This window comes from Tursiops truncatus, chromosome 3, assembly GCF_011762595.2.
Source record: "Tursiops truncatus isolate mTurTru1 chromosome 3, mTurTru1.mat.Y, whole genome shotgun sequence".
Lineage (NCBI taxonomy): Eukaryota > Metazoa > Chordata > Mammalia > Artiodactyla > Delphinidae > Tursiops > Tursiops truncatus.
Window position 1 is genome coordinate 57,157,523 of NC_047036.1, and position 27,546 is coordinate 57,185,068.

Below are 27,546 nucleotides of genomic sequence, written 5' to 3' on the forward strand. Positions count from 1 at the left end.
TAAAGATGATCCAAAATCTTGGAAATCAAACAGAGAAAATACAGGAAACATTTAACAAGGACCTAGAAGAACTAAAGAGCAAACAATCAATGATGAAAAGCACAATAAATGAAATTTTAAATTCTCTAGAAGGAATCAGTAGTGGAATAACTGAGGCAGAAGAACGGATAAGTGACCTGGAAGATAAAATAGTGGAAATAACTACTGCAGAGCAGAATAAAGAAAAAAGAATGAAAAGAATTGAGGACAGTCTCAGAGACCTCTGGGACAACATTAAACACATCAACATTTGAATTATAGGGGTCCCAGAAGAAGAAGAGAAAAAGAAAGGGACTGAGAAAATATTTGGAGAGATTATAGTTGAAAACTTCCCTAATATGGAAGGGGAAATAGTTAATCAAGCCCGGGAAGTGCAGAGAGTCCCATACAGGCTAATCCAAGGAGAAACATGCCAAGACACATATTAATCAAACTATCAAAAATTAAATACAAAGAAGAAATATTAAAAGCAGCAAGGGAAAAACAACAAATAACATACAAGAGAATCCCCATAAGGTTAACAGCTGATCTTTCAGCAGAAACTCTGCAAGCCAGAAGGGAGTGCTAGGACATATTTAAAGTGATGAAAGGGAAGAAACTACAACCAAGATTACTCTACCCAGCAAGGATCTCATTCAGATTCGACAGAGAAATTAAAATCTTTACAGACAAGCAAAAGCTAAGAGAATTCAGCACCACCAAACCTGCTTTACAACAAATGCTAAAGGAACTTCTCTAGGCAGGAAACACAAGAGAAGGAAAAAACCTACAATAAGAAACCCAAAACAATTAAGAAAATGGTAATACGAATATACATATCCATAACTACCTTAAATGTAAATGGATTAAATGCTCCAACCAAAAGACATAGACTGGCTGAATGTATACAAAAAAAAGACCCATATATATGCTGTCTACAAGAGACCCACTTCAGACCTAGGGACACATACATATGAAAGTGAGAGGATGGAAAAAGATATTCCATGCAAATGGAAATCAAAAGAAAGCTGGAGTAGCAATTCTCATATCAGACAAAATAGACTTTAAAACAAAGACTATTACAAGAGACAAAGAAGGACACTACATAATGATCAAGGGACCAATCCAAGAAGAAGATATAACAATTGTAAATATTTATGCATCCACCATAGAAGCACCTGAATACATAAGGCAAACGCTAACAGCCATAAAAGGGGAAATCGACAGTAACACAATAATAATAGGGGACTTTAACTCCCCACTTTCACCAATGGACAGATCATCCAAAATGAAAATAAATAAGGAAACACAAGCTTTAAATGACACATTAAACAAGATGGGCTCAATTGATATTTATAGGACATTCCATCCAAAAACAACAGAATACACTTTCTTCTCAAGTGCTCATGGAACATTCTCCAAGATAGATGATATCTTGGGTCACAAATCAAGCCTTGGTAAATTTAAGAAAATTGAAATCTTATCAAGTATCTTTTACAACCATAACGCTATGAGACTAGATATCAATTACAGGAAAAAAATCTGTAAAAAATACAAATACATGGAGGTTAAGCAATACACTACTTAATAACCAAGAGATCACTGAAGAGATCAAAGAGGAAATAATTGGCTGATTTTATACGGCACTTACACCTTTTAGTCTACAAGTACATTCTTTTTTGTTTGTTTTTTGTGGGTTTTTTTTTGCGATACACGGGCCTCTCACTGTCGTGGCCTCTCCCGTTGCGGAGCACAGGCTCCGGATGCGCAGGCTCAGCGGCCATGGCTCACGGGCCCAGCCGCTCCGCGGCATGTGGGATCTTCCCAGACCGGGGCACGAACCCGTGTCCCTTGCATCGGCAAGCGGACTCTCAACCACTGCGCCACCAGGGAAGCCCCTACAAGTACATTCTTAACTGATAGAGAATATCTAATACAACCATGTCTACAGAACTAGGAAATAAGTTTCTAAGACAGAAAGATTTCACAGACCCCATCTTTTATACCCAACCCTGGCAAGGTCAAGGAAGAAGAAAGGGAGGGAGGGAGGGAGGGAGGGAGGGAGAAAGGAAGGAAGGAATTTCCACTTTGCCTCCCTTTTGCTTCCGCTGTGCTGACCTGGCCTCATAGCACCTCTCAACTGAATCCAAACATCCACATTTCTGTGTCCCTCCAATGATGGGCTCTCTTTCCTGTGGCTCCTAGATTCTGCCAGTTGAGCACAGCCAGATACATGTCATAAGATGAAAAGCATCATGCCGGAGGAACTTCTGGATCTCTAGAAGGTTGGTACAGAGAAGGACAAATGGCGGCGTGAAGTCTAAATTCACCCACCATTGTCATGAAATTGTCGTGAGGCTCCCGCACTGGAAAGGAACCCCTCCCTTTTATACTGACCGCAGAGCAACAACTCGTTAAAGCGGCATCATGGTGAGCCACGCTAGTGGCAGACACCATGCCAACTCGGGGCACTGTTTTTTATTCAGCTAATGTAGACTTAATTTAGTTTCTTGGGATTAGAATGTTTCAATATTGCCTTATAAAAATATTCCATTCTGGTCCTCGGGCAGAGCATCACTTCAGAAAAGCTGCAAGGTTTTAGCTGCCAGTTTCTCTTGCATTCCTGTTTTTGTCTGTAATTTCTAAAGACTAGTCAGTAGACGAGGCGCTTTACAAATACACAAAGACAAGGGCCTGGCCCTCAGTCAGAAAAACACAACCCAAATGAAAATAATCCAAGCAGAAGCAGTAACAGACAGTTTGGGGGGAGGGCATTGGCTTTGGAAAGCGGAGTTTAAAGTATTTCTGTTTGTGTTTTTGTTTTGCAATGGGAGTGATTTGAAGGGCGAGGGGGCGGCCTCGTCCTGAGGTTTGCTCTGTGCTTCTTCGACACAGGCTAGCGGTCTCAGGAGGTCACTCAGTTCAAAAGCGAAGTTGTTCAAACTGACCCCCCTCCCCCCAGAGAAACTGCTTTCTATGGTAGACAGCGCCTTTTTTTCCAACGGCTTTGTGGCTGACCTCAGCTCCCCAGACAAGTGTAGGCTTCAATAAGATAATTGCTTTCCAAGGCATTTTGCCTCCCCCATAGAAAATCTTGAACACCGAGCGCACCTCTACAGGGAGGAGACCACACCTGAAGTCGTATCCCTAATTGGTTGTTTTATTTGCTTTCATCAGAAAGTTCTACTGACTACATCAAGCAAAAGTCAGGCATTTAACTTCCTAGAAACAAGCCGGTTACCCGGCACTGTGGCATAGTCAGTTAATCCAAGACACATTTTTATGCAAACCTCAAGTTATAACCCACATATGGTGGCAGATCATTATCCTGAGACTCTAAATTGAACCAGTTATGTAGTTGGAGGTGGATCTATCATAATCTGGAAAACTTTTCTTTTACTGGTCTATTTTAACAAGTAGGGAGGAAATAAAACTCAAAAAGCATAAACTGTTTTACATTTTGAATTGAACTTTGATAAAAATGGAAATACTCCAAAATAAAGAAATACTGGCCAAAAAAAAAAAAAAGGAGAGAAAGATGCAGACAAAAATAAAGTAGAAAATGTGGAAATAAAAAGGTTCTGTTACTGCTTTTACATTTCCTGATTCAGTTAAGTGGAAAAGGCAGGATATACAACTATGTAGAGATATTATCCCTAATGAGAGAGAGAGACAAAGAGAGAGGGGACAGGAAGGCAGAGAGAGACGGAGACAGACAGAGGTAGAAGACTAAAATGAAATGGGTCAAAATAGACTCCAGGGATTATCCCTGGGAATTGGAATTACAGGTAACTTTCATTTGTCTTTGGGCTTTTTGTGTTTTCCAAACTCTCTGCAGTGAGCATGTTTTTCTTTAACAGTAAGAGTCAATAAAATATTTTTTAAAATTGTTTCTGATCCAAAATGCAATGATCTTTACACTTTGAGTCCGAGCACACGAGCTGATAGACTTGAGGGTTGTTAAAAGGAGAGTTTCTATCTGTACTAGTGCGCCCCCCAGGCCCAAAGGAACAGGGGGCGCGCACACACACTCCTGCACACTTTGTATACAGCTCACAGATAGATAGACTTTTCCAACCTAAACATATTTTAACCGTTCCAACGCCCCAAGCTGCAGTAACAGGTGACAAAATAAAGTATTTAGTGCCGACCTCCCGCAAATTATTACCATCTCCATCAGTGGACACCATCTGCAAGGTCAATTCCAGTTGTCCACAATGCATTTGCTTTATACCTCACGTGTGCCACATAATACGAGCTTAACACAGTAGGAGCTGATGTGCCCTGTAGAAGCCAGGTTCACCCTGGTGTTGGCTTTAACTGCATTGGTTGTTTCAGGAGCCCTGATCTCTTGATTCTGTACCGTTTCAGTGCCTGGCACAGCCAGGGCTGGGAGAGTGCGCAGAAACTTGCTCTGGACATCTGTTCCATCCACATCATGAAGTTGGCTTGGTCTCCTCTGCAGACCTTTCTGTTTCCTTGGCGTTTGCCCTTTGGATCACTTTGTGGATAAAAGATACCCTCAGAGACAGACTCCAGAGAGTTATGCTGGCCTGCTGCCTAGAATTATTCACTCCATTTGAAAACCCTTGAATTTGAGGTTTATTTAGAACAAGAGCCTTTCCACAGAAATGCAAATACCTTAAAAGGGTTCTGACCCACTGGTCTTTCAGACCTGAGCATAAACCTACTTGATCAGATTGCTGCCCCTCTAACACCTAGACAGCTAGATTGGGAATTGGAAATTTCGATGAAATATACAGGGAGCTAAGTGGCAGGTAGGGATGGAAGGATGCAGCTTGAAGAGTATGGCACAGATGGGCCCTTTGACCCCGGGGGGCTGAGGGAAGAGGCACACATATGTATTAGGGGAGGAGCAGAGGCAGCCTCCACTCTCCACAAACCTCTGACCCTCCCTCGCCCCTCACGCTCAGAGGATGACTTTGCCTTCCTCCACAGACTTCCTCAGCTTCCTGCCAGAAACCCAGCCAGTTCTCCAACGCCCTGCACCGCACCCAGCCTCCCCTTCTCCCAGCTGGGCTCTGTCCGCCCTCTGCCTACTGGATCCCAGCTCCGCCGCCTTCCCAGCCACCGCCCTTAGCTCCTTCCCCTCGGTCTCCAGCATCTTCCACTTTTCTCTCTTCACTGGCTCCTTTAACCAGTTTTCCCACCTCGACAAACACAAAATGCTCTCCCTAAACCCACCGTCCACTCCCACCATGCCCCCTCTCAGCCGGGTATCTGGGAAGGGCTGCTTGTCCCCTTGCTTTCCATGGCCTCTCCCTGATCCCGTTTCTCCTGATCCCTCTCTCCTCACCCAGCGTCTCTCTTCTGCTCACCTCCCCACTCGGAAACTGCTCTTGCCCGAGTCACCGCTGACTTTGTGACGAAAGCAATGGGAACTGCAGTTCTTGGCTCATGACCTCCCCAAAGCCTTTGACCCTGGTGACCCCTCTGCTTGTTAGCTCTTTTCCTTGACTTCTTTGGTCCTACTCTCCCTGGGTGACTCATCCCCTCTCACTATCCACACGCTGATGACTCCTGAGTCTGTACTTTCAGCCCAGGCCACCTTCCTGAGCTGCACGCCACTGGCACCCATCCGTCTACAGGACAACCCACATCTCACAGACACGTCAACCAACATTTCCAGGATGGAATCCATCACCTTCTCTCCCTCCCCCACCAGCCTGTCCTCTTGTGTCCCGGGGATTTGTCCATGCAGATTCCTCTGCTTGGAGAGTACCTCGTCCCCTTGACCCTCTGACTCATCATCCTTCAGGTCTCAGGTTAGTTGTCACTTCCTCTGGGAAGCCTTCCTTGATACCCTAAGTCCGAGTCAGGTGCTACTATGATTGCAGAAGCTTCCATTTGTAACTCTTTATAAAATCATCTATCCTTGCCACTGAAATATTCGCTGCTTGATGGCAGGGATCCTTCAGTCTTGTTCATTCTCTCTCTTGGCCCAGCATGATGTCTCGCACACAGAATCCTCAATATAAATGCATTTATTTGAAAAAACTGGAAGAGTCCATTTCCAGCATTCAGGCAGCCAGAGAAGTGGGAGAGGAAGGTCTCCTTCCCCTTCAGAGTCCCCCTCCAATAGTTTCTGTTCACAAGAGCCAGGCTCCACTACCCTTTGCCCGACTCTTCAACCTAAACATCAGCCCATGCAGACTTGTATGTGCCCAGCCCCACACCTTTTCCGCCACAGATAACAATTTTTTTCTACGAGAAAATATATTCTTTCTCCTTAACACTGACTTTAAAATGAGCTTTTAAGGTGAGGACTATCTCTACCATATGTAAATATGGATGACTCAGCACAAATACATTCTAGGTTGGTTCTTCCAAGTAAAATAAATAACCTTGCCACAGGATAATTCTTAAAAGCAATTTGATTTATGTCTTAGCTTTTGTTTTTCTTTCTGGAGTCTAACTTTATTAAAGAGAAATGCTCAATTCCAATATGGTCATTTTGAAAAATTGTTTTTATTTATTTATTTTTTATTTATTTTTTTTTTTTGCGGTACGCGGACCTCTCACTGTTGTGGCCTTTCCCGTTGCGGAGCACAGGCTCCGGATGCGCAGGCTCAGCGGCCATGGCTCACGGGCCCAGCCGCTCCGTGGCATGTGGGATCCTCCCGGACTGGGACACGAACCCGTGTCCCCTGCATCAGCAGGCGGACTCTCAACCACTGTGCCACCAGGGAAGCCCGAAAAATTGTTTTCAAAGTTCCAAAATGCTCAATAGTTTTTCCTTTTGCTTTGGCTGGTTCTATTTTTTATAGGTCCAAATACATATTCTTTGATCCTTTAATTAATACTTGTGGCTAACTTATGAGAGAAAGAAATATTTTAATGAGTTTATACAAATGAGTCATATGATTTCCCCAACCGAAGCCACAACACACAACACCCTGCACTGTAGGACACCTGTTTGTCTCTTTCCAAAGGTTTAGAGAGGGACTTTAAGAGCAAATTTGAAGTAACAGAGCTACACTCACCACTGTGTTGGCAGAAGGGCCGGGCTTTTTCTTCCTGGGCCACTGCATAAAAGGGTGGCAGCCATTCAGGAGGTCCAGATGAGCTGTAGTGTACCTTTTTAAACCAACGATGGGGACAGGGGACATCATGGTATCTTTTCACCAAAGAAAGGTGTTCACTGTGGGAATAATAAGAAAAGTATAAAGAAACTGGAGGGACTAAGTGGTCTGTGGGTAGACAAATTATTCTAGTTCTGTTTGCTACCATTGGATAAGACTTGTTCTTTTTTTTTAAATGCTTGGCTTATTTATTATTTATTTATTTATTTATTTATTTATTTTTGCTGTGTTGGGTCTTCGTTTCTGTGCAAGGGCTTTCTCTAGCTGTGGCGAGCGGGGGCCACTCTTCATCGCGGTGCACGGGCCTCTTACTATCGCAGCCTCTCTTGTTGCGGAGCACAGGCTCCAGAAGCTCAGGCTCAGTAGTTGTGGCTCACGGGCCTAGTTGCTCCACAGCATGTGGGATCTTCCCAGACCAGGGCTCGAACCCATGTCCCCTGCATTGGCAGGCAGATTCTCAACCACTGTGCCACCAGGGAAGCCCAAGACTTGTTCTTGGTACCACGTGAATACTCTTCTTCCCAACAGAACATTCAAGAAAGTGCCTCATCACACTGCTCAGATAAGCACGGCCTGCTAGCCCCCGTTTCGGGAATGCCTTATGAGCACTTTTGTTTTTCCTTCACTTTTCATGCTCATTTCGTAAGGGTTTGCTCTTGACCTGAACTTGCTTTCCATCTATCATTTTGTTCTCTGGGGTAGGCAACTGTATGGAGTATAGATTGGAGCTTGGGACCCTTCCCTGTTTCTCTGTGTCCCTGGGATTTCCCCCCTTCATCCTCTAGATCTCTGCTGGAAGTTTCTCTTTAACTCCCACCATCCACTCATCAGGAAGGAAGGCATCCTGTCCCCTTTGTTCAAGGCGGGAGCAGCTCTTTCCGTCTTCCTCGGCCCCCTGCACCGTGCTGAGGGTGTATTATGTGTCCCATCAATATTTAAGTCAGTGCTATTCAGTCTTGTTTGGGGACCAGCAGCATCAGTCTCACCTGAGAGCTTATGGGAAATGAAAATTCTCAGGCCCTGTGCTTAACCTACTGAAGCAGGATCTCTGAGAGTGGCGCCCGGGAACCTGTGTTAACAAGCTCTCCAGGTGATTTCTATACCGAATGAGCATCACTTAGCTGACAGAGGGGCAGAGATGGGAGATTATTCATGCTCCTTCTAGAAGAAGGGCGTCAAACACCCTGGCAGCAGGTTACAAGGCTCTCCCGACGCCCTAAACAGACAAGTTTCTGAAATCGGCAGCAAGGATTAAGGACCAAGTTTTACCAGCTGGGAGGTTTCTCTTGAAAGTCCCAAAGTTTCTGTTCTTTTCTCCCACCGCACCCTCTTCCCCATAACTACTCTGTAGCAACCAGTCTGATGTGCTCATTGTCTGGCAATGCGACATCCTTTGCCCATTTGTGGGTTCCTAAATCTCCAACAATCTAGCACTGCCCACACCCTGTGTCAAGGCTGGCTTCTGCCAGCAAACGTATTTCTTGAGCACTTGATAATGATATATGCAAGGTTTCATTAACCACCCTCCTCCCCTCGCAAACCTCTTCTTCCCACTGCTGCCCGTTCCCTGTGGAACCCCTGCCTGGTGATTGTCTGACCCACAGCAGGGCACTCAGTCTCCGAAACTTAGAAAGCGAGAGCTGAGGCCCCAGAGCAGTCTCAGCTCTCATGATTTTCAAACCGTTTAGTAAAATAACCAGAATAGAACACCTACACAGAAAATGAGACAAGGCAGTATTTTATTAGCATGAATGCATTTTGGAGTTAAAATGAAGTTAAATTGTAGGTTAAGCAATGAGTATAAAAAGGCTATCATGACCCCCCAAATTGAAGTTAGATGGATAAGAGCAGTTGGGTCTGCCTCTGCATCCAGTTTATTTCTGGAATAGTTGGTTGCACGATATTGAGGAAAAGAAATCCTCATTCAGATAAGTGGTTGCACATGGTAACAGTTGTTTTTTTTTTTTTTTAACTTACCTTGCAAGCTTGAGATACTCTTCCATTAGACAGACGGCAGAACAGCTTTATTCCAAGGTTTACCCACAGAGAGGTATTTGGAAGGCATTATAATGAACATGCTGGCAGTCTTCAGTTAAAAATTTGCACGTGTCATATTTGTATCCCTTTTTTATACAGTTGGAAAATTTTTTAATGCCATTTCAATCAAATGTCTGTAGAAACTCTAAAAACCTCTGCAGCCCTCAGGGCTCTAACAAAGTGCGACTGAAGTCACTTGCTCAGGTCCTGTGGCCTTTTGGTGTCAGAGCTGGCTGCATCTCATGTCACCTGACTCCTGTTTTTCTTCTATGTTTCACATGGGACATCCAAGCCCCCACCTGCACCCTCCCTCCACCCCCACCCCCCACCCCCCCGTAGATTCCAAGTGCCTTTTGCTCAGGGCCGAACCTTCCAGAGCAGGAGCTCTGTTTATCCTGCTGAAGTGAATTACAGAATGGAAATTCCCCAGAGCCATCTCTCATCTTGGGCTGGAGAGTGCCGGGCAGGAATGAAGATGCTGCTAAGTGACTCTGCCTCTTCCCGGTATATGCCCGTGGGCTGGTACACACAGTCCTCTTAAAAGAATACGGTTACCTTTCAGCAGCCAGGGATTGGCATGCTGACTGAGCTCTGCTCGGCTTTTCTTTCATCAGGCCTAGTCCCAGAAAGCACTTGCTCATTTAGATGGGCTGCATCTGGCATGTGCTCAATTTAGCTAACAAAGATATTATTCTAGCAATGTGGGGGGCAGGGAGACGGGGCAAAGAAACGGTGCGGTCTTGGAGGAGAAGCAAATCGATCCTGGCCACTACGGATGGCCTCAGATATCACAGGCTGCAGCTCACAGACCCTTGCTCTTAGCAGCTCACTGTTTGGAAACTAGCACCCTGAGGAGAAAGCCTTATTAGGGTGAGGGCGGCAGAGGGTTCTTGGAGAAAAATGGAAGTGTTCTACCAGGCTTACTGTTTCATGAAGAAAGGTCGAGAAACCATTTCTCTCCTTCAGCAGCTTGCCTTCTCCTTTCGCCTCAGAGGACGGGCAGCAGCAATTCCTCCAGAACTTACTGAGGCCTGGTGATGGGGTGTTTCCCCCGCTCAGAGCTGAAATGCCGCCTACCTCCACACAGCTTTGGAAATTAAACAGGTGTCAGGCATGTCTGTCATCAGGTGAGAGAAATTCAGTCATGTAGGCCCCAAACAGCTCACCCAATAAAGGCCCTCAGGTCTCCTAGCAACTTGCTGTGCTTGGATTTTCCACCTACTTTTGCAAGGTGGAATTTAATTAAAATATATATATATCTGAGGGCCCTGTCAGTAAAACCGAAAGAGCTGGAACCTAGCTAGAGGTTTAGCTGACATTGATCCCTCTAACTGCCTCACTTTATGAAGAAAACTGGCCCAGGACTGATCGTGATTTATTCTTTACTTCCTGGTAGAATTAGAATCAAATTGAATGCTTTAATATTTTTGTCTTTCACAAAAACAGTAATAAATCTAACAAGGCTGCATGCTGTTATGTTCAGGCCTAATATAATCACCCCACAGAAGGTACTGCTGGCTGCTTCCCCAGCATCCATTCTCTTCCTCCTCGCCCAGAAATGATTGACAATGTACTCAGGTGAAAATATTCATATCCCCGGACTCTCGTACACATGAGAGCAGCCATACTCCTCAGTTCTGGCTAATGATCTGTAAGCAAAGTCTATGGGATGGGGTTTTTCATGAAAATGTACAGACTCAGATGATATGGGAACTTTGCACGTCCTTTTTTCTGTCTTCTTCTTGGTTGGAATGAAGGCTGGAGGCAGAGCAGCCACTTTGCAACCATGAGGATGAAACCCTCACACTAAGATTGTGGAATAGCAGCTACAAGGGGTATGGGTCCTTGATGACTACCTTGAACAGTTGTAACAGCCCTTGACTGCCCACCTCAAAACTTTTTCTCAGCTGAGCAAAATAAAACCCATTTGGTTAAGACTTTGGGTTTCTCTTAAAGGCAGCTAAATGCGATTCTAACCAAAACCCTTTCAAAACACAAACTTCAGACCATCACTTTAGGCTAAGGAGTGTTCCTGTCCAGCTGGTAGACAGAACAAAAGTCTCTTTTCTCATTTCATAACATGAGGAAATTTGGGGGAGTGGGAAAACATAAACTGAGTAACTCTGTTCCAGCTGAATCCAATTCTACCCCTCATCCCTTGACTACCTGAGCCTTTAGCAGCATGTGGGCCATTGGCTACCTCCTCCTCCTTGGAATTTTCTCCTTCCTTGCTTTTGTGACACCATTTGCCATGCTTTTCCCTCATCTTTTTGGCCCACTTTCTGCTCTCATGGGTCCCTCTTCTTCTGCCTGCCCCCTTCATGCAGATGTCTGCCAGGTTTCCCCTTCTCTTAGCATCTCACACTCACGTGGGTGGTGATCATTGTTCACCCGCACATCCATTCTAACTATGCAGTATTGGGAACTAAAATGGTATCTATTGACATTGGATCAAGTTGTCTACAAGGTACTGCTAAGAGACAAACAGCAGCTCCCAAGAGAAGATGGGCTGTTAGATTCCTTTTCTGTAAAGTAGGAGGAAGAAAAGCATATATATATTCATAGAAAGCAATATCTGAAGGATATTAAGACGTTAACAGTGGATAGGTGATGGGGTTAAGGGTTTAAAATCCTTAATTCAAATATGAAATTAATCCTTTAATCCCTAAGGATTGAGAGGAAGTAGAGATTGCTTCAATAGATTTTCAGTCATTTCCAAATTATTTTTCCTTTTTCATTCCATAGGTACGTTCTCATGCTTTAGTCAATCATCCATCTATTCACTCAGTGAGTGCCAGGTGTGTGAGAAGCATTGTAAAAACAAACCCAAGGTGCGAGGTGCTCTCATTTAAAACAAACAGGGTATATATTATTTCCTTTTTAAGTTGATTGATAAAGGGTATCATTTGAATAATCACATTTAAGGGATTTTCTGGGTAGAGCACAATATGTGCTACACAGCAGATCCCCCAGCCTCTTTCCTGACTGAGCACCAGGTATTCTATCCAGGTCCCGGGCCGATTGCTGCTACATGGTCCCTGGAGACTTCCCTGGACTGGGGCTCTGCCCCCAGAATCTGCTGGACCTGTCTTCTCTGGGTATTCTACAAGGTGACAGCCCCAGGATGTTTTCCAGCTTCTCTGATGAATTCTAAGCCCTTCGAAGTGAAAAGTTTAGAAAAATTAGTATACTCTAGAGCTTGTCTAGCTCTAACTTTGCACTTGCAAAAATACTCAGGTGCCATAAGACAACTCTTGCCTACACACAGAATTAGATGTAATGGTGACAGCCTCAAACTCCTTCCCTCCCACCACCAAACCCACAAACCTGATGGCATCTGAGCCCGGGCTTTCCACCTCCCCTCCGGGAACAGTGAAATAAGCCGCCTTTCCCTGTTTATAATCAATCCCTCCTCTTGTCCTCCGGATTCTGGCTTCTTGCCTCCTTACAAATCTCTCTCCATTGATCATTCCCGTTCTCTCCTGTGTCTTCAACCTCTTTTTCTCTGGACTGGGTCTTTCCCATCAGCATTTACACACTCTCGAAGTCTCTTCCGACTGGGGAAGCATACTGAAGGGATTGATTGTGTTATAAATTTTGGATGAGGCTGGAGCTCTGTGTTGTTCAGGCTGTATCTTGCGCATCTAAAAAAGTGCTGGGTCTTCTGGGCGTTGTAGGGCCATTAGCAGATTGCTTTTTTTACTGAACATTCTACAACACGTTTTCAATTCTGAGATCTCCCTTCAGTTGCTGGTACCAGACCACTCCCTTGCAGGTCAGCACTTGGTTTCTCTGGAAAGGCCTCTGGCTCCTCACATGTGCAGCGTGGCTCCCCTCCCACGGCTGAGCAGCTGCTCATGGACAGAATGGATGTGGACAGAATCTGCCAGCAGGTGATGTGTGCGGCACGCCAGGTCCTCCATCCACTCAGAAGCGTCCTTAAGCCTGCGTCTTCAGGACATGCTGGCTCCATGTGCCACCCGTCCTTCAACTTGGAGGGGCGGGGTGGGAGGGGGGTCTGTATATCTCGTTCCCTTTAAATAGGGGCCACTTAAATGTGTGTTTGTGTCTAAAGAACTAGAACACATCCTGAGTGTATAAGTGGGAAGTATTTGGAAAACTGGCTAAAAACTTCATAAAAATTATTTCCATTTTCTGAATATAAATATCCATTAGCATTTTTTTTTATCCATCCTTTGGAAATAAAGGTTAATTTTTTTCACTTGATGAGTGTGAGGGAAATCAGATACATTTCCACAAAATCTCCTTCACGTACCTGGAACGAGAATTCCTTAGCCATTGAAGAGTGAGAAGGGCTTCACTCAGGTGACCCTCCTGGGAGCTTTCGGGTGACCAGGAGTAAAAATTTGGGTTAGAAGTTGGCCAAGCCGCAGAGTTTTTAAAGAATCTATCATGACCTCCGTCTCCCAGGGCCTGTTTTCTTGGAAAGCTAGAAACTCCCGTAACTGTTGAGCCTCCCCATCCACTATCACCACGGGGTGTTCCCCAGTCTGCCTAGCACCCGAGGCGGAGGGAACCACAGCACAAAGCGGCCAGCTTCCAGGGGACTTTTGTGAATTTGGCTCCTGACATTTTCAAAAGCGTGAGTGCTCATCTCTCCATCCCCCCATGGGCACAGCACCCCCTGTCCCCACCCCACCACTGGACCAGATCTCCTGGGCACCACTGCCCCCTTCCCACTGAAGGATGCCAACCCCACAGACCTGGCAAATCCTGCCTGAGCCGGTGTGCTATTGTGTTCAGTTGTGTTGAATGTCAAGACAGGTCTGAGAAAACAATTAGCTTTGACAGACACCAGGAGAGGCCTGCGAGAAGACCCCTGCAGTCTGTTACAGAGAGGTGACAGCTTTGGACAGCGTGCTTGTTTATCCATGTCTCAGGTCAGTGTGTCCATGTGTGTCTGTGTGTGATCTTTTTGCCTTTGCCCAGAGGTGAGTATGGGCTTTATTGATAACAAGTGATTCTGACTTTGAGGGTATCATGTGTGCATAACCTCTAGTGTCTGTTTGTCCAGGTTGAAAGGACACATATTGGTGTCTGGTCATACACATCATTTTGACCCTTTCATGCAGCAGCTCTATTTGTTGGAAAGGGAAAGCAGCGCCTGGATATCACTGTCTTTTGCTGTGTGCTCTCTGATCTGTCCTCTGCACCGTCCCACTCCCTTTTCGAGTTCTCCCTTCTGCATCAAACTGCCAAAGTCCACTTTGTTTTTAACTCCAGCAGGGGACTGACTTACTCTATGTTTTTATAGTAAGACACACTGTTGGTTCTAGCACTCCCTACTGCCTGCTTCCCAGATGAAACTTCCTTGGGGCAGAAGAAAAGAAGAATCAGCCTCCCTTGGCTGCACAAATAGATGTGACATTCAAACCCAGAGCTAAATGGAATTCTTGAACGTTTGCAGGCTTGTGCAATGACCTATGAAGTCAGACTCTAACATTTTCTGATTAATCACTTGTGTGCAGTAACTTTAATACTTTGAAAACATGAAAGAAACAAAGAAATGAAATCCTTTGCCATCCTGACTACCTATGGAGAGTTACTAAGATTCTGATGAGGGTTACCTTCCTCTGATGACACTGAGATCTTTTCTTTGTAAAGAACTGCTGGCCACTGAGGATTTTTGCGAACAGAATTCAAAAGGAGGGAAATATTCCGTGATGGCGTGACTCTGAGCCCAGCACAGCATTCACTGAATGGCTGCCCCATCAGGTCAGCATGGAGACAGAGAAGCGGCATTTGTCAAATCTGAAAGCCGAGGGCGAGGGGGTTCCAGAGCAGAGGAGGCCGACGCCATCAGCCGTCTGTCTATGCGAGTGACAGCCACTCTGCCCATATTAGGTGGTAAGTGGGACGCTCCAGAGCTGAAGGAGTTGAATGTGAGGAAACATAAGGGTAGCTGAGAGTGTCGGACATTCCAGAAGAGGGCTGGGGAGGGAAGGGTTTCTGGCAGGTCCTAACCCAGTCCTGCTGGTTTGGATGAGAAGTGGGTTTTCTATATAAGCTGACCTTCCAGGGGTGGGAGACAAGAGAAGAGAACCCTTAGCAAAAAAAGGGTTTCTGACGTAGGCGCAGCTCAGTCCGGGGGGAGCTGCAGAGCAGGGGTGGAGGTGGGGCTCCCTGAAATGAAAAACCCCCCAGTGGTCACAGCCTGAGTGGAACCCAAGAAGCCACCTGGCCCATGAAACAGTTCCTCTTCCTGCCTGCCACACTGAGGGGATTCTCTTCCCAGGTAACGTGGTAAATTCCCCTGTAATCTTAAAATGCAGGTAACATCTTGGCCCTGGTGAGAAATGGCTGGCATCATGTTTCCCCCCAGTATGATTTCCTGTACATCCAGCGAGGGGCCCTGCCCACTCCCCTGCAGGGCTCCGGAGCTGAGTTGAGAAGGAAAAAACAAGGCTGATTCATGTTTGTGATTAACTTCTCACCTAATGCTGTAATCCCATCCGTAGCACTGGCCCAGCTGTCAGTGCTGAGCTGGGAACTCAGCTCTTGGGGGCGGAAGGGCGGGGTAGGCTGCGGGTTCTGCACCAACCTGGGCTCCAGCCACCCTGCCAATATCACCTTCTGCGGGCTGCGTCTCCGATGTCACCTCCTTTGGGGATCCCTTTTTCTGCCTCCGCCATTGGATCTTTGCCTCCAGATTACCCTGTGTCATTTTTTAAATTTGCACCTCCTGCGTAGTATTGATACTTGCATTCTCTTTAAACCTTCTGAGGTGCCAAGCCCAATACCAGGCGCAGGTTTAGGACTCAGTGACTCACAATGAAGTGAACGGAATCGCACGGGATGCCCGCCCCTGGAAGACCGCACTGGACAGAAAAGAAGCCCAAAGCAAATGCCGCCCTCTCTCTTGGCTGCAACTCAGCTGGCCTGGCCGGCAGTGCAGATGCGACCTCCCTCTGCTTTTCTCAACAATAATCCCAGCCCCTTGTTATGATAAACTACTTGCTCCTTGCTCGCAGTACATTCAGGAACTGGACTGCCGCCAAGGAAAACTCAGGAGCAGTGGTAGGACTATTGAAATAAATTCATGGCCTATGATAAATACAGGAAAAACAGTGCTGGTTAATAAACTTATATGCCAACAAAATCCCATGGTTATTTAAGAGGAGGAGTTTTTACATAAATGTGTATGATTTTAAGTAATAAGGCTGTTTTTTTTTTTTCAAGCAAGCAATTCACAACCTATTTAGCCAAGTAGATGCTAGCCCTTCAAAGTGGATATTAATACTGTGGGAAGCTACGACTGCCTGAAAAAGCTCTAATTCCTGTTTTCAGAGGACTTCAGAGCTAGTCCGGAAGGAACATTAGGTACATTACTTGATAACGTGCTTTTTGGTTTCAAGTCCCAAATGGTCTCACCCAACTTGATTACTGGTCTGATTCACCAGACTTGGCACTGAATTATTTTTGACAGTTTCCAAAAATTAAATCCACCTTCAAAAAAAAAAAAAAAAATCATTGCTACTTCTCAGGCATGCAAAAGAAGGGACTGTAAGTTCTGGAGTTCCAGAGAGGGATTCCAAAATTGTTCTGGGCAAGAAAAATGTCAGTGTCAACCTCACAGGTGACCGCTGTAAATATGCAAGTTCTGATTTCTTTGTTTGAAGATCTGTCATGTCATTTTAGAATCAGAGTTCATACCTACTTATTCTGTGCAGACTGTCATCAGGTTCGGTTTGCACAGAAGAGCTGACCCGAATCAAGGAATTTAAACTCTGAATACCAGACTAGCTATGACATTTGGATCAGTGGGAGCCTTTGCAAAACCATATGAAAACCTGAGCAGCCCACACGGGTGTTTCACCAGCTGGCCACCCTGCGGGAGGTGCATGGAGTGAAACAACTAAAAGCAGCCTCTTTACTTCGAACCTGGCATCAATCACCCTGATTCGATTTCAAGGGGGTGGGGTGGGTGTGCAGGAGTGACTGGCCAGCCCCAGCATTCAGTGGCCAATGGAGAACCTTGGTGTCCTCCCTGTGGTGTTTAGGGCTGGTTTTTGCCTTCAGGACAGCAGAATGTATGACCCACTTCCAGATGAGAGTCCAAACGCTCCTGGCACTAACTCTGTGCTTAATGCAAAGCAAACCCCAAAAGCCTGGTTAGGAGGGAGATCCTCTCCCTCAGAATAGCTCTCCCGGGCTACACACCTTGGGGATGAGCTGGGCAGAAATTTCTGTTACCAGGACTTAATTCATGTTGCCCCAGGAGGTCCATCTCTCTTTTTTCCCCTCCCTCTTCATCTCCCTCCTAAGAACTCTAATTGAATGAGAGGGTGGTAACTTACTGTGTTAAGTCCCCACTTGTTTGCAAAGCTAAAGGTCTGCTTCCTCCAACCCCCAGCCCCATCTAAGGCAGTGGATAGAACTCCCAGCAAGTCCAGGACACCCCCAGCCCGTAAAGCCCTGGTTCTGGCATCTACTTTCTAGACAGAAGGTGATATGGGAAAGGCCTGACTCCAGGGCTTTCCGGTTAGTAAGACTCCAGCTGGCTCAGCTTTGACGTGTCATTACCAGAGAGCAAGCACACACGCTAACACAGCTGGGGGAAAGAGCCTGCTGGGTTCTTCCCCCGCCACAGGGGGACACATCGGCATAGAGCTCAGAAAAGGGAGGACTGTGAGGGAGAAGACGGTTGTGGTGTATACCCAAAAGTGGCCTTGGCCGTGAAACCCATAAAAGGACATATTAAGAGCTTTTTGGAAGCTCCAGTGCCCGGTAACCTACACTATAACACAGGCCGGTCTATGGCAGGTCTGAGGCAGCAACTCTGTTGCCCACTGTTCTTTAGGGATGTTACTGAGATTCTTACCACTGTGCAGGGTCCATGGGTTTGTGGAGAGCAGATGCGACTGTGGCCCTTCAGGGGCTTCCATTCCACTTAGGATGTTGATAAGAGCATGGATTCTGAAGCCAAACTGCCTGGGTTTGAATCTGGGCCCTGACACTTTACATACACTGTTGTGTGTCTCTGGGCAATGTAGTTTAAGTTGTCTGTGCCTCCATTCCTCTTCTGTAGAAGGGTGTAAAAACAGTACCTGCCATATAGGGTCACTGTGAGGATTCAGTGATTGAATACATAACCAGGCTTCGAACAGAGTTGGACACATAGACTGCACTGTAAGAGGGTTAGCTGTTATTACTTGGAGAGAGAAGACCCATGTCAGAAGTCAGAACTGATAAGGAAAGGCCATCTGTGAGGCCGTGCAGAGAGATTGCTTTGGAGTTGGAGAAAAACCAGGGCTCTGTGGGGTTGATGTAGGCAGGATAGGCTTCGAAGGAGAGGTGGGGACCTCAAGGTTCTGAGTCAGGACCTTGAGGCGTGGTCTCTTCTGACCCTTTTCCTCTAACAGAAGCTGACCACCCATGACTATGGGCCACCACCCCGCAGAAGGGCCTCCAGCATCTTTTCCCAAAGCTTTGATGAAAGCCGGGGATCCCTCCCCCAGCCATGCACTCTGCCGCTCACCTCCCGACCTGGTCTTTTGGCTTCATCTTTGATTCACGTGGTGTTGAAACAGGTGAGAGATTTCAGTTTGGGTCAACAAACTTTCCAACAGGTCTATTCTGAGGAAGGAGCTGGGTCAAGGAAAGTGAGCATCAAATCGTATTAAATATTGCCCTGAGGGAGCTCTCCAGTCTGGTGGCAGACAAGGCAACAGTTTTCGAAGTCAGTGTGTTGAGAGTGGCTGTGCTGGAGGAGGAAAAGGAAGGTTTGGCCCAGGGGCAAGAGTCAGCAGCTCTTCAAGGGTGTCTTCAAAGGAAGCACCAGGGCCGGGGGGCCTCAAAGTGGGGCGCAGGGGAAATGGCTGTCCAGACAGAAGGCAGTGCTTGAAGTTTGGTTTGGATCCCCAAACTCTCTGCCTATGCCAGTTGGGACTTTCTTTTTGTCTCCCTCTTCTTCCAGCTGCTCTGAAACTCCCCAGGACCTGCCCGGGGTCCAAGGAAGAGTGCCTGGAGTTCGCCTGAGCCCCCCAGCAGCTCTGCTGGGTGCATCGTGGGCCTCCAGACAGGCCTACTGCAGACTGGGTGGGTGGGGTGCAGTGGAGGATGGGGCACTCTAGGCAGGAGGCAAGTAGAAGCAAATGCTGCAACAGGAAGGGGAGTAGAGCTGTGCACACAGCACCGGCTTTAAAGCCAGACCCTTCCTATCTGTTAGCTCTGTCATCTGGAGCAGGTTCTTTGCTTCTCTTGAATTTTGATGACAAAATGGGCAGAATAATACCTGGTAGAGTGGTTATGAGGGTTAAGCGAGGAATATATACCTCAGGAATACCTAACAAGCCCCTACAATATGCTCGGCCAGAAGGGATTGTCGAGGTCCTAGCCCCACTCTTTCATTCTGCTGTTTTTATTTTTATTTATTTTTATTTTTATTTTTTTTGTGGTACGCGGGCCCCTCACTGCTGTGGCCTCTCCCGTCGCGGAGCACAGGCTCCGGACGCGCAGGCTCAGCGGCCATGGCTCACGGGCCCAGCCGCTCCGCGGATGTGGTATCCTCCCAGACCGGGGCACGAACCCGCATCCCCCGCATCGGCAGGCGGACTCTCAACCACTGCGCCACCGGGGAAGCCCCTGCTGTCTATTTTTATAATACCGAACGGCACTTGGATCATTTGCTGTCAAAGAAATCAGGCAACTCAAAACACCTCTCTTTGAAATAGCTTTTAAAAAGAAGGCAGTGTTTGTCAAAGATGAGGCATGATGGTGTTGGTCTTTACCCCAGCAAGAGCCGAGTTGGGTTGTAGCTATACAGACTTTCTCAGAGGGTCCCACTGCCGTGGGAGGCTGGCCTCTGGCCTGGAGGAAGGGCCTGTAGGCTGGGAAGTTATATTTCCTGTTTAGATTAAGGAGGTGGCCAATTAGAGCTAATTGTGGAGAAGATTTTGTGATGTGGACATCTGTTCGGGAGATGCTATATGCAGGCCACAGAGTCATTTCACGGAGGTCACAGAACAGTCATTGGACAAGAACATTCACTCACCACCAACCTATCCCCTTCAGTGACCTGAGTGAAATGCTCCTTATCTCAGTACCAGCACTCGCTTGACCATCCACATTCCCTATTACAGCAACTTGAATCAGTCTAGCCAGAGATGCAGAAGTTGAGCCTGAAATTGCCCAAGGAGAAGAGAGGAGAAAGAGAAAGAATAAGAATGCTATTTTTTGCTGGGCTTATGGCATAGTTTATAACATTTCTAAAGTTTGAGCTACTAATATTAAAAAGTGATAAAAATGAATGATTCAACATATAAGTAAAGAGGTGAAGAAATAAACACTCACACATGGCTGATGGGGGTAGAAATGGGTGCAACCCCTGTGAAAGGCAGTTGGCAACGTCTATCACAACTTCATCTTTTGACAAAGGAACATTTGGTGAAGTAATTCCACTTCTAAGAATTTACCCGTCAGATATTCTCACTTGTGCAAAATGACAAACGTAATGTTACTTATTCATTGCAACGTTATTCGGAAAAGATTTTAAACAACCTAAATAGCCATCAATAGAGGACTTAACAAGTAAATTACGGTGTACAATACCATGCAAACATGTAGACGTGTACGCACACGTGTGTATACTTTCTTTTTTCCTTTTTGGCCACGCTGCGGGGCAAGTGGGACCTTAGTTCCCCCGACCAGGGATTGAACCCGCGCCCCCTGCAGTGGAAGTGCGGAGTCTTAACCACTGGACCGCCAGAGAAGTCCTGTGTATATACTTTCTATGTACGTAAACATCTCCAAGAAATGTTGTTAAGTCAAAAAAGCAAATTGCCAAACAGCGTGTATAGTATGTCACCATTTCTACATATATGTATGAACAACTCTGGAAGGATATTGAAGAAATGAGTTACATTGGTGGCTTTTGGAGAAAGGAGCTAGGTGGCTGGGGGACAAGAGCAGAAGAGACACTTTCACCATTTACTTTTTTTTTTTTTTTTTTTTTCCAGTACGCAGGCCTCTCACTGTTGTGGCCTCTCCCATTGCAGAGCACAGGCTCCGGACGCGCAGGCTCCGGACACGCAGGCTCAGCGGCCATGGCTCACGGGCCCAGCCACTCTGCGGCATGTGGGATCTTCCCGGACCGGGGCACGAACCCGTGTCCCCTGCATCGGCAGGCGGACTCTCAACCACTGCGCCACCAGGGAAGCCCTACTTTTTTATACAGTTTGAATTTTGAACCATGTGAATATGTAACCTACACAAGACATTAAATTAAAAAACTAGTTGTCTTATAAATGAACAGCTGTTTTCCATTGATGGATGAATGGATAAACAAAATGTGGTGTATACATACAGTGGAATATTATTCAGTCTTAAAAAGGAGTGATATTCTGACACATGCTACAACATGGATGAACCTGAAGGACATTATGCTAAGTGAAATAAGTCAGTCACAAAAAGATAAATACTGTATGAGTCAACTTATATGAGATACCTAGAGTAGTCAAAATCACAGAGACAGAAAGCAGAACGGTAGCTCTCAGGGGCTGGGGGGAGAGGGGAGTAGGGAGTTGCCATTTAATGTGTACAGAGTTTTAGTTTTGCAAGATCAAAAGTATTATAGAGATTGTGTGCACGACATGAATGCACTCCCTGTGTTGACTATACACCTAAAAGTAAATGGTAAATGTAACGTTGTATGTATTTTACAGCCACTTGATTAGATTGATTTCATCATCCCCCTCGGATTGCAGCCAGGTAGTGTGATTTGCTGGTGGATTTCAGGGATCTACTTCTCTGTCTGGCCTTTCCCTTGGCCAGATTTTCTGATTATCTGATTGCAAATCCAGATGATCTGCTTGCTCTCTGCTTTCATTTTTAATCTGAAAAGTAGGAACACCATTTCCTAACCCTGATACCTCAAGTAGATTATTACATATTACATATATATTACAGATTATTGTCTAACCTCATTCTGTGACCTTCCCCCTACCCAGGTTTTGAAGAAAGCTACAGAGTTAGTATTCCTGCAATGCTTCAGGTCTCCTAAATTTAAATAAGGCTGAGTATAAAGGACCCTTTTGACGACTGGGCATGCCTGATTGTATGTCTTCTGAACACTATTTGTGATGGTCATTCGCACACCAAGGGGGAAGCAGGAAACAGAGATCACAGAATCCTCTGGCCAAACTGTGAAGCTGGCCTTGAAGTGCAGAAGCAGTGTCAACATCCCGAGCCCCACCAGTTCTGTGAGGAAAGTGGCAGAGAGGTGGGAAAGATGTACAAAAGGCTCATGTTTGTTCTCTCAATGCCCCTGCCAAATACCCTTATCCTGCCCCAAACTGGCAAACCACACAGTACATGCCATCCTCGTGGGCTAGGACTTGTAGGTTATAGTATACCCTGAAATTAGCATTAAAAACCCAACTGCTTACGTAAGTGCTCTTCACAGCCAGCTAACTTAATCCCTGACTAGTGTGGTGAGGAGTTGTCAAGAGAGTCTTACGTCTCCCCACACATCCTAATTAAGAGCCCCCCCATGACCCACCCACCAGCCTTCCCTCCTCAGCGCGAGGACTCAGAATGAAAGAGAGGAGTATTCTCCTCTCCTTCCTTGACCTAGATTGACCTGAGTGGGATTTTTAAGGCTGGTCCCTATTCTTTCTTTGCATACCAAGTCTAAATTCCATGGCCCGCCTTTCCCTGCCTGTCATGACTGGACGCTACCTTTCTATCCAGCCAACTTCTTACTCACTCCCACCTCATCCCCAGGACCTGGAGGGACCTTCTGATTCCCCTCTTATCCCTCTCCTGCAGAGCCAGGCAGCAGTCCAGCCTCCACCAATCCAAATCCATCTTTTCCTCCTCTGAATTCCTATGGCATTTATAGTTAACACCCAACAATTTACTGAACCACTTAATTATATCCTCTTGGTTCTGTTCAGTGATTATTTCTTGCCTTTTAGTCTGGCCTCCTGAGTAGATATTGAACCCCAGTGAGGTAGAAATCATACTTTATACATTTTTATTATGTTCATAGAGCACATAATAATAGTAATGGTGACCATGTATTAAGCACTTAGTGTATACCAGACACAGTACTTTATATATGCTATCTATTTAATATTCAGAATTCCTCTAATGAGGCATCATCATGGTTATTTTTCAGATGGGAAACCAATGCTCAGAGGACAAGAGCTGAGTCTAAAGTCACATCAGTGGTCTCCAAAGGCTTTAATCAAACTTTTTGACAGATATAAGAAAACTGAAGTAAAGAACATACTTTCCCAGGATCGTCCTCTTATGAAGGGAGCAAGCTGAAACTATTCCCAATGTTTCTAAGAAAATGTAAGCTCTGCTATAAAGGAAGATCCCAAGAGCAGGGACTTTTGTCTGTGTTGTTTATTGGCGTATCCCCAACCCTAAAAGAGTCTGTGGTTCACAGTAGGTGCTCAATAAAATATCTGCTGAATGAACAGATGAAATCTAATCAGCAATGCTCAGTCAAATGCCCACCAATAGAGAATGGCTAACACTATGAGAAAAATAATGTAAAAACACTCTAACTTGCTTGACTTAACTTCACTCACTTAGGAATACTTGCACAGGACCATCTAGAAAGAGAAAGGGGATGTGAGCCCAGGTGCCCAACTCGATGCCAAATTTGTCCTTTTCCTACTTGGGAGCGCTGGGGGCTTTCTATTCCTTGTCTGTTCTTCTCGTTCAGTCCTCCCTCCATTAAAGCAATTCGCCACCAAACAAAACACAAAGTCCCAAAATGATTATTGAAATTATTTAGTTCTTTTCCCCCTAGGTTGTAACCATGTAAAAGCAATAAAAACAAAACCAAGACTTTGGGGCCTTATTCTCTCTTGCATGACACAACAGGTGAAAAACCACCCAAGCTACACAAACGTCAACAGGCCTGGGCCCTAATTTAAGCAGGAGAGAGAAATTTGTCTCTCAGTCTCCCACAGATTCAGTCCCTTTATTGTTTTTAATAGAAAAACTTAGAAAACAAAATAAGTGCCCATCAATAGGAGTCTGGTTAAATAAATAAGTAAATGCATGAATGCAACAGAGTCCCATGTGGCCTGGCCATTAAAAATGGTAATACACCTGGCAGTATCTACTGAAGCTGAAAATACATGTACCCTATGACACAGCAATCCCACCCGTGCCTATCCCCACCAGGAACGTGTGTATATGCATCCACCAAACAACGTGCAAAAGAATGCTCACAGCAACCCTAGTCATAATAGCCCTAAGCTGGACCCAAATGTCCACTAACAGCAGACTGGGTAACGCGTAAATGTGGATGCAGAGAATGCCATATAGCTGTGAGGGGAGGTCAACAATGACGTGGATGAATCTGGCAAACAGAATGTGGAGTGAAAGAGGTAAGAAAGAGTCATTCTGGATGATTCAATTTATATAAAGTTCAAAAGCAGGGGCAGATAATCCCGGGATGGTGGAAGTGAGGACAGAGGTTATCTTGGAAAGGGGTGACTGCAAGGGGGCCAGAAGGGCTTCTGGAATGTTGGAAAGGTTCTGTTTCTTGATCTGGCTACTGGTTACATTGGTGTGTTCACTTTTTGAAAATTTGTGGTGTTGTACATGTATGATTTGTGCACTTTTCTGTGTGTATGTTATATACAAAAGGAAAAACGATGGAGATCCACATTTATTGACATGGAACATGGGAAGATGTTCAGGCCCCATCACAGGGAGGATATGTATACCCCTCTGGTATATTCCATTTATGTTAAGTTGTAGATATCAAGCTATAAGTACCTATCTGCAAAGAAAGTCACTCTAGGAAACGGTTCTCATAAATGTTAACAATGCTTACCTTTGAGTCGGATGTTGAGTTTGGTTTTGTTTTGACTTTTTTATACTTTTCCGTATTTGTTTGCCTTTTTACACAGCGCATGTATCATTTTATACTCAGAAAATGGTTTTAATTTTTTAAAAGCTCCTCCTTGATTAAAAAGAAAACTAAAACCTGCTTTTTATTTCCCCTAGAAGCAAACCAGTAAATCCCAAAGCCGACTGACCAGAGACAGGACATATGCCATGTGCCTCTAAGACACTTCTCAATTGCTTCAGTTTGTAAGCATTTCCAACAGGCTCTGGACATAGCAGCCACCATCTTTCCTGTCGATGGACAGTACACACCTGGGGTAAAATCTGAGGGTGTATGAAGGGTAAATGCAGTAGAAATTTTAGGTGATCTGGTCTTCCTCCCTTTGAAGCTCAGGGCAGATGGGTCGGTTTATTAAAGGAAAGTAATCTCCATTTATCTTTCTTCTGCCTCTAATCCACACACTCTCCATGGTGCTACCTCTCTTGCTCCGGTTGAGGGGATTCCACCAGTTTTTTTTTTCCCCCTGTCCTATCTAGCCGGGGAGTGTTTCCTATTTCTTCCTCAACTCCCTTTCCCACCCATAGCCTGCTCCACATGCCCACATACTCGAAATTCTTTTAATGGGGGATAAATTACTTTCTTTTACAATGAAAGCCCAAGCTTAAAATGTAAATAACCGTGGGTGAGTTAACACATGGCCTTAATAGTCACACTAAGGTGTAAATGTCTAATATAATTTCTAAAGAGTAACATTTGCTTGGGGGATGGGCATAGAGAAAGAAAGGCCTCATTTTTGCACAGAGCCGGCCAGGTTGCTGATGGTACCTGCTTTCCCTCCACCACAGTCCCCCGGCCCCCACCCAGGCCTGTCCAGAAGATCCGAGCCACCCAGGAGCAGAAGGCAGCTGCCGTCACCCTGACCAGATCTATATCCATTCCAGACTCAGGATTACAATAATTTGGGAGAGGGTCAACCAAGTCAGAGCCCCAGATGGAAGAAGAGCTGCTTTAGTTTAAGACTCTTAACTCTTTTTCCTCAGGGCAGGAAAGGTTTGAGACAATGAAGGATGAGGCTTTCCAGGCCTGGGACACAACCTTGATCCAAAGCCTAGTCATGGCTTTAATTTTTGTAAATCAAAGCCTCAAGTTTTTCTTCAGTCTTTTTAGCTGAAGACATGTTTCCCAGGGTGCAGGAAAAAAATAAATAAAAGGTACTAAATTGGAGACTGTGTGACATCCTGTGCCACTTAAAGCCTTTGCAGGCAGGCAGAAATCACTGCTTCACTAAATTCCATTTCCTAAGCTTTTTGTTTTCCCCTCCCAACCATTGTCTTCACAAGATCCTCCCATACTTGGAAAACATTTGTCTAATTATCATCACACACGATGGGCCTATTGCCAGCTGCTTTTTATTTTAACTTCAGATTCTTTCCAGGGTGTTTGTTTTTTTTTCCTTGGGGGTGGGGAACGGGAGAGAGGAGTGTGTGTCTGTTTTTGCTATTACACAGAACCGATCAGATTTCCTTTTATAATCACAATTAAACTTCCAGATCCCAACATGTGAATACTTCACATTTAGAGGATTTGAACGCCCATTGATTTGGTCAATCTCACAAAACTTTCCAAGTCTGGAGGTGAGAAACTGATCTGTGAGGTTGAGCAAACCATTCCTGGGACACAAAGATCACAGTTGGACTCGAGGGCCCCAAGGCTGGCTCCCAACTCAGTGTTCTCCGCATGAGCTGAGACAGAGTGCCACGAGGTTAAAGCCCCAAATACAATAGGAAGGTAAGCCCCACAAGAGCTGGGCCTTTGTCTATCTTGTTCACCAGGGCAGCCCCAACCATCTACTTGTTTGGCATAATAATGGGTGGGCAGCAAAAACTTGTTGAATAATGAATTACCCTGCGCCAGGCCCCCTGCAGTGGTTGGGGGTGGAGGAAGGGCATACTTCATAGAAACTCTATACAAAGCAGGATTGTCAAGCATTAAAACTGGTCAGACCAGTGACAGCTCTACAAGGAGCCTAAGGACAGCAATCTGGCTGTAGCGGAAGGTATTAGGGCTTTGGGATGCACGGGCACAGCCAACACAGTTTTACCTCTATTGCATTTTATTTCAGGGTTCCCGATGGAGTCTATGGGGAGGGGAGAAGGGGGCCTCAAACTTCTTCCCCCACTCCCTGGCACCCCACTGGCTCAGACCAGACTAGAGGTGTAAAGCTGTGCTAATGGGAATCTGGAGTCCAGTGACTGAAAAGATGAAGGGGGCCAGGGAGAGGATTTCCTTCTGCTCCCAGCAGTAGGCTTTCCTACCCCTAAAGAGCAGAGAACATGAAGAGGACCATCTGTGAAATTTAATCTGGCTAGTCATCTTAACCCAGAACTTCAGTTATAATATTTATATGTTCTTAAGTGAGAGCATCTTCACCAGGCATCTACAACCTTTCAGGAGTGGAGCCCTAAGTTACCACTCACTGTTCTGCTGCTGCAAACAATGGCCCAGTGTGGCCCACTGCACCTCCCTGTCCAGTGTGGAGATTCAGTGGAA